Below are 8249 nucleotides of genomic sequence, written 5' to 3'. Positions count from 1 at the left end.
ATATGCCCTCTTTGTGCACTATGAAAGTCATACACACTATGTCACCTAATCTTTCACACTTTGGTTGTTGGAGTTTGGAACAAAACCAACATAAATACACTGTCTTCTTTCAGTTTAAGATTATTCATTGATTCTTTGCCTGATAAGAGATGCTGTTGATAGTTTCACAAAGGAACATGAGACTATAAGGGAATTTAGACAGGTTTTTTTCAGTGTTAGAAATTATCCCCTGCTAGATTGTACCAGGTCAATAATCATTTTGGTTGTTAATTTACAAAGCATCCATTCTACAGCTCTGAACAATGGGTGCTTTTATTATTATTATTATTATTATTATTATTATTATTATATTTTTTGTACAATTAGCACAGTTAAGATGTAGAATTCACTTACAACGGTTGTTATTATTATAGATTCATTCATAACTTTCAAAACAAAAAGTTGGATGTCATGCATTTCAGATACTGGAGCATAAGGCAATAATTATTTTTTGGCTAAGATAAAGTCTGTAAATGGAAAAATCTCAGCCTATAAGGATTTTAATCTATAGACCAGTGGTTCACAATCTTTTTTTTTTTACTTTTGTACCCTTTGCAACTCATTTCCATTAATTGTACCCCTCATATTAGCAAAATGTTTGAAAATATAATATAATAATAATATAATAAATAAAATAATATAAATATATTATTTTGTTTGTAATTCATATTAAAATGTATGTTTTTCTCTGTCCCATCTCCCATTTTTCTAGGCTCTCCCTGCTTCTCATCTAGCCCAGGCTCTCCTGGCTCCTCCTCTGCCCCAGGCTCTCTCGGCTCCTCCTCTGCCCCAGGCTCTCCCTGCTCCTCCTCTGCCCCAGGCTCTCCCTGCTCCTCCTCTGCCCCAGGCTCTCCCTGCTCCTTCTCTGCCCCAGGCTCTCCCTGCTCCTTCTCTGCCAAAGGCTCTCCTTGCTCCTCCTCTGTCCCAGGCTCTCCCTGCTCCTCCTCTGTCCCAGGCTCTCCCTGCTCCTTCTCTGCCCCAGGCTCTCCCTGCTCCTTCTCTGCCCCAGGCTCTCCCGGCTCCTCCTCAGCCCCAGGCTCTCCCAACTCCTTCTCTGTCCCAGTCTCTCCCAGCTCCTTCTCTGCCCCAGGCTCTCCCTGCTCCTTCCCTTCCCCAGGCTCTCCCTGCTCTTGCTTTACCCGGGCTCCCCCTGCTTCTCCTCTGTCCCAGCCATATTAGTATATACAGTGCACATACACAAGCACAAACACGGACACACTGACAATCATCGTACTACACAGAAACAACATGGTGCCATAGTGATTCGAGAAGCTGATAAAGGCGGGTGCATAATGGTTATACCAATGTAATATTATTCACAGGAGTCTTATAACATCTTAGGAGACAAAATAACTTATAGATACTAAATGAGAAATCCGCGGAATCCTTTAACAAAACTGAAAATTATACTGGAAAAGCATTACAAAATCACCTTATTCATCATAAGAACTTTCAATTTATTAACAACCAATACCCTATTTTACCCATTTTCTATCTTCTCCAAAAATACATACAAAATATGGAGACACCTCCAGGGAGACCTATCATTAGTGGTCTTAACTCAATTACAGCCAATCTTTTCATCTACAAAATACACTCAAAATACTGTATCATATTTAAAAAACAAACAAACATATTCTTCAGGAATTGAGGAATATTGAATGGAGTGAAGATTTCTGTTTGGTAACTCTGGATGTGTCTTCCCCCTTATACAATCATACCACATCATCTTGGTTACCTGGCAGTTGAAAGAGTGTTAAAGGAAGATCCAAATATATCCATCAATAGAATACATTTCTGCCTAGAGGCTATTGATTACTTTTAAAAATGTCTTCTTTTTAAATTTTATTATTTGCAACTCACAGGGAATGCCATGGGCACCAGATGTGCTCCAGTTATGCTAACATCTACGTGGGAGTTTTCAAGGACCAATATATTTGGTCATGGTATGGCTGGGGGACAAGTCTGGTGATGATGATGTTTTTTTTTGTCTGAGTAAAGTATAAGCATATGCTACAACAAAAATTCAAAAATAGGTTTCATTTTAGTGCTCCTTTGAGTATGTTTTTTTTTTTCATCAGAATATAATTTACCAAAAATTACGACAGGCTGTTATTTGAATGTATTATATGTTCTCAAGTAACAGGTGACTTAATTAAGGATAACTGTACATCCTGACAAATTAACATCCCACGACAGGAGGAAATAAAAACACATTTAGTAAGGATTAGATTCTCAATAAGGTATCATAGGGACAGTATTTTAAAGTATCACACATTACCTTTTTTAAGTTAACTAATTAACATAAGGGTAATAAAACACAAATCCATCAATTAGAAGTCCACTTTTCTTTTCGTTTGCCCTGCAGGTTTGCTTGCTATTAGTAGATTCCTTTTCATGTTGAAGGTACACTATAGCATTAGGAATACAAACCTGTATTCCTAATGCTATAGTGCCCCTGTCCCTGGATATATTCAGGGCCCTTTCCTCACCTCCCCTCCCCCATTTTCCATGGAAGTAATTTTTAAAAAGTTTTTACTTACATTTTTCCAGTGTCGAGACTCCATCAGTGTTACTTACCTCTCTGCCTTCCCTGAGGTCATCCACAAGAAGTTTCTTTCTACATGGCTGGTTCAATTGAATCCAATGTTCTTCTGTGTGATGCAATGTCACGTGACTGAGTTTGCCTGTAAGACAGCCAAAATTTAGGACAGCCAAAATTCTCTATAGAGCACTCAGCCAGCTGTTTAACATTGCAAAGTAAACATTGCAGGTTAAAAAGACAGGAAATCGAGATGAAGTGATCTGGGTGACTTTAGTGTTCTTTTAAATTCCCCCAAATAGGGAAATAAGGAAATATATTTGATGTAGTAGTGATTTTGTCAGGTCTGTCAGGTTCACTTGAATATTGTGAATAGATTTGGAACACAACTGCAGATATCTGATGATTCTTTAATAAATAAATTTGGTTTTAAGCAAGCAAAGAGATTGATACTGTAGCTTTAAATCTCAACGTAGTTAGGCAAAGCAAGTAGAACAGATTCAATTGAAGCAAGAGTTTATACTGATACTGTAGCTTTAAATGTCAGCGTGGTTAGATGAAGCAAGTAGAAGTAGTTTGCAATTTCAAGAAAGCAATTCGTTAGTCCATGAAAAATGACTGCTTCCTGGGAGTAACAATGAGGCAAGTTTGCAGGAAGGATTGTTAGTTGTAGCAATAGAAAGTAAGACAGACTTGCGTGTAGGTGAAATCCGAATTAGTACTGAAGATTCTACTTAGCTTTTGATGAGACTAGTTCCAGCTTGCTTTTAGCTTGTCGCTAAGCTGGGGAGGTTATTGAGCATGCAGGGGTGGTCCGTGATACAATCCAAGGTCGTGGTGAGAAGAGAGGGAGTCAGCGATATCCAGTCCGGGTCGGTTACACGTGTAAAGAGAGCGAAGAACTTCAGCTGGGTATGTGATTGCGGTCGTAACCTTTTTCAATAATCCAGCAATTTAGTTCTGGTGTGGCCTAAGTAGCGCGGGATGACCCCATCAGAAAAGGGGGCGTGGCAAGGCTCCGGCTACCCGGAAGTGTCAGGGTATCGGTGATACCATCAATTAAGCTATGACAGTACCCCCCCCGTTATGGAGCAACCTCTGGGTGCTATTAACATGATTTGGAAGGGTACCGTCTGTGAAAGGTGGTGATTAACCTGTCTGCATGAACGGTAGAGGAGTCTTCCCAAGAGTCTTCATCAATTCCGTATCCCTTCCATCTAATTAAGTACTGGAGGGAACCACGATGGATTCGAGAATCCAGAATCTGTTGGATCTCGTATTCTTCTTCACCTTGTACCAAAACAGGGTCAGGAGAAGTAGTTACATCCCTGTGGAAAGGGTCAGATAGATGTGGTTTCAGTAAGGAAACGTGGAATACAGGGTGAAGTTTTAGAGTTGGAGGAAGCTTTAATTTAACAACGTTACTGTTAATGATTGTTACTATGCGGAAAGGACCAAGAAAGAGAGAACTTAATTTCTCGAGGGACGGTTAGTGGTTATGTTTTTGGAAGAAAGCCATACAAGATCGCCTACTTTGTAAGTAGGAGGAGGTTGCCTTTTGGTATCAAAGAATTTCTTTTGGTTATGTAATGCTAATTTGAAATTTTCTCTTAATTTGAGGAACAAGGAAGACACAAAAGAGTTTCAATCAGAAACGGCCGGGTTGGATGAAGGAATGGTGTGGTTGGGAAACGAAGAGGGATGGAACCCATAATTTGAGAAGAAGGGCGTCATTTTACTGCTGGTGTGAATGGAGTTGTTATAAGCAAATTCGGCCATAGGTAACCATGTGATCCAATCATCTTGTAGGTATGAACAATAAGATCGTAGATATTGTTCTACACATTGATTAACCCTTTCTGTTTGCCCATTGGTTTGGGGGTGATATGCGGAGGACAGATTGCGTTGGATTTGTAGAGAAGAACATGTTTCCTTTCAGAATTTGGAGGTGAATTGAGTTCCTCTATCTGAAATAATTTCATCAGGAAGTCCATGAAGTTTAACGATGTTATCAATAAATGCTTTAGCAAGCTCAGATGATGAGGGCAATTTCTTCAAAGGAATAAAATGAGACATTTTAGTGAAGCAGTCCACTACTACGAGAATGGTGGTATAATGTTGAGATGGAGGAAGTTCTACTAAAAAGTTCATAGAGATGGATTGCTAGGGCCTTTCTGGGATAGGTAAGTTTAATAATTGACCAAATGGTTGATGCTGTTCAGGCTTGGACCTCTGGCAGGTTGGACAAGTTTTAACATAGGATTCAATGGTTCTGTCCTGGCGAGGCCACCAATAATGTCTTGTAGATAATTCTAAGGTCTTTTTTATACCAGGATGACTAGCCAAAGGAGAGTCGTGAATCATTTTGAGCAATTTATCCCTAAATAAGAGAGGAATATAAATCCTGTTTTGGAAATAGAAGATGCCATTTTTCTTTGTTAGTTTTGTTGACTTGGGAAGATCAAGATCTTCTTCTTTTAGATTTTTAATGTCATCAATCAGGGATGATATGACCCCAATGCTTTTATAGGGAGGAGTTCCTTGCTCAGGAAGATTCTGTATGCCAGGGTCTTGAGTGATTCTAGAAAGGGCATCGGCTTTTTTGTTTCTGGATCCTGGTCTAAAAACGATTTGAAAATTAAAACGAGAAAAGAAAAGATTCCATCTTACTTGTCTGGCTGAGAGTGTCTTGTTGGTGTAGAGATACTCAAGATTTTTGTGGTCTGTATAAACCACTATAGGATTTTTTGTTCCTTCGAGAAGATGTCGCCAAGTTTCAAAAGCTGCTTTTATACTGAGTAATTCCTTTTCACCAATAGGGTAGTTTTTCTCAGCGGGAGACATAGAACGTGAAAAGAAGGCGACTGGATGGAGGGGATCTTGAGGTGTTTTGTGTTGCGAAAGGACAGCTCCGATAGCTGTCTCTGAGGCATCTGTTTCCAGAACATAAAGAAATGTAGGGTTAGCAGTTGAAGAATAGGAGCAGTTGTAAATCTTTCTTTTAGTTCGTTGAAGGCTGATTGAGCTTTTTCGTTCCAAACAAATGGACGTTTATTGCTGTTGAGAAAATGCAACGGATGGGCTATGTCGGAATAGTTTTTAATGAATTTCCTATAAAAGTTGGCAAACCCAAGAAAACATTGTAAGTCTTTTACATTAGCAGGAACAGGCCATTTAAGAATACAATCTATTTTGGAACTATCCATTCCTATTGATTGAGGGGAAATGACATACCCCACTTTAAAAATACATTTTTCTGGTTTAGCGTATAACTTGTGAGTTCTCAATCTGGATAAGACCCATCGCACGTGTTTCCTATGTTCTTCGAGATTGTTAGAGTATATGAGGATGTCATCTAGATAGATGATGACACAAACATCTAGAAGATCCCTGAAGATGTCATTTATGAAATGTTGAAATGTAGCGGGGGCATTACAGAGCCCAAAAGGCATAACAAGATACTCGTAGAGGCCATATCAGGTCCGGAAGGCAGTTTTCCATTCATCATCGGCTTTTATTCTAATAAGGTTGTATGCTCCACGGAGATCAAGTTTGGTGTAGATAGTAGCTGTTCTTAATCTTTCAATCAATTCGTTTATTAGAGGAAGGGGATAACGATTTTTAACAGTTATCTTGTTCAAGGCTCTGTAATCTATGATAGGATGGATGGTTTGGTCTTTATTTCTTACAAAAAAATACTGGAGGCAGCTGGTGAGCTAGAAGGTCTAATGAATCCCTTTCGGAGGTTTTCATCCAGGTATTCTTTGAGATTTTCTAATTCTGTTTCTGAAAGAGGGTAGATATGTCCATAAGGAATAGGAGCACCAGGAATAAGGTCTATTGGACAGTCATATGGACGGTGTGGTGGGAGAGACTCAGCTTCCTTTTTACTGAAAACATCTGCAAACTCAGAATACTGTGTAGGGATAACCGTTTCCTTGGTAACTTGGCAAATTGAGAGATGCTGTAAACAGGTTCCTTTGCAATAGTCCGAGTGAAAGATGAGGGAGAAAGGAGACCATGTAATTTGTGGATTGTGTGTTCTTAACCAATTGATTCCTAATATAAAGTGGGGAAGTGATAACATCAAAAACCATAAATTCGGAATGAATATTGTTAGTAGTCATCCTTAAAGGAATAGTTTCATTTTTTATAGGACCTGAGGAAATAAAGGAGCCATCAATTACTCTGACAGGAACAGAAGTGTTTTTTCGAACACAAGGGATTTTATTGGTTGTTACAAATGCTGAATCGAGGAACACCCCATTAGCACCAGAATCGATGATGGCCTTAGTCGTAACTCTTTCTTTGTCCCACTGTAAAATGAGAGATATGGAAGAGAGGTGAGTGTTTGAATTAGGAGGAAGTACACTCAGTATAGAGGTAACAGAAGCATGCTTACCACCTCTAGAACGTTTTAGTAAAGGACATTCTGGAATCCCATGATCTTGTGAGGCGCAGTACATGCAGAGGTTTAGTTGTCTTCTTCTTGTTCTCTCTTCTGGGGGAAGAGGACTTCTTATGACCCCTATATCCTTCTGTTTGTATTGATGGTTTCTCAGGTAACCTTGAATGAGTGACTGTTTTTTTTCCACAATGAATTGGAAAGAGCCTTTTCAGCCTTTCTTTCTCTAAGTCGTCTGTCAATACTGATTGAGAGTTTAATCAGGGTGTTTAATTTAAAGTAGGAGGAAGTTCAGTTCTTGCGAGTTCATCCTTTACTGCTTCAGATAACCCAATACGGAACTGGTTGCGTAAGGTAATGTCATTCCACTGAGTTTCTGTTGCCCATCTTTTGAATTCAGCAATATAATCTTCAACGGATCTGTTTCTTTGTTGTTGGGTTCTAATGGTTAAATCCGCTGTGGCTTGTTTGTTTGGATCTTCATACAGAAGAGACATTGCTTCAAAGAATTCATCCAGGGAGTCTAGTATGGGATCATCATTTTCCAGAAAGGAGTGAGCCCAAGCCATTGGTTCACCTCTCAAAAAAGAAATAACGGAACAAACTTTAGACCTTTCAGTGGGATAAGATCTGGGTTTTAAGGCAATTAATAATTTGCAGGCATTAATGAACTCCCTGTATTTGGATCTATCTCCACTAAACTTCTCAGGGTTGCAAACAGCAGGGTCACTGGTGGAGTGCAGAACCTGGTGGGGAGTATGTATTTGCAGGTCTTTTACATAGGTAAGGAGTCTTTCATTTGTAATCTGCATATCTTGCATGCCTTGAGCAAGTGTATCCACTCTTTGAGTTAGTGCATTCATTCGAGAATCGATGTCTGCTGGATCCATTAAATTGGCTGGATTATTCTGTCAGGTCTGTCAGGTTCACTTGAATATTGTGAATAGATTTGGAACACAACTGCAGATATCTGATGATTCTTTAATAAATACATGTGGTTTTAAGCAAGCAAAGAGATTGATACTGTAGCTTTAAATCTCAACGTAGTTAGGCAAAGCAAGTAGAACAGATTCAAGTTTATACTGATACTGTAGCTTTAAATGTCAGCGTGGTTAGATGAAGCAAGCAGAAGTAGTTTGCAATTTCAAGAAAGCAATTAGTTAGTCCATGAAAAATGACTGCTTCCTGGGAGTAACAATGAGGCAAGTTTGCAGGAAGGATTGTTAGTTGTAGCAATAAAAAGTAAGACAGACTTGCGTGTAG

This window comes from Pelobates fuscus, chromosome 7 (genome assembly GCF_036172605.1).
Source record: "Pelobates fuscus isolate aPelFus1 chromosome 7, aPelFus1.pri, whole genome shotgun sequence".
In the NCBI taxonomy this organism is placed as follows: Eukaryota; Metazoa; Chordata; class Amphibia; order Anura; family Pelobatidae; genus Pelobates; species Pelobates fuscus.
This window is presented reverse-complemented; position numbering follows the sequence as displayed.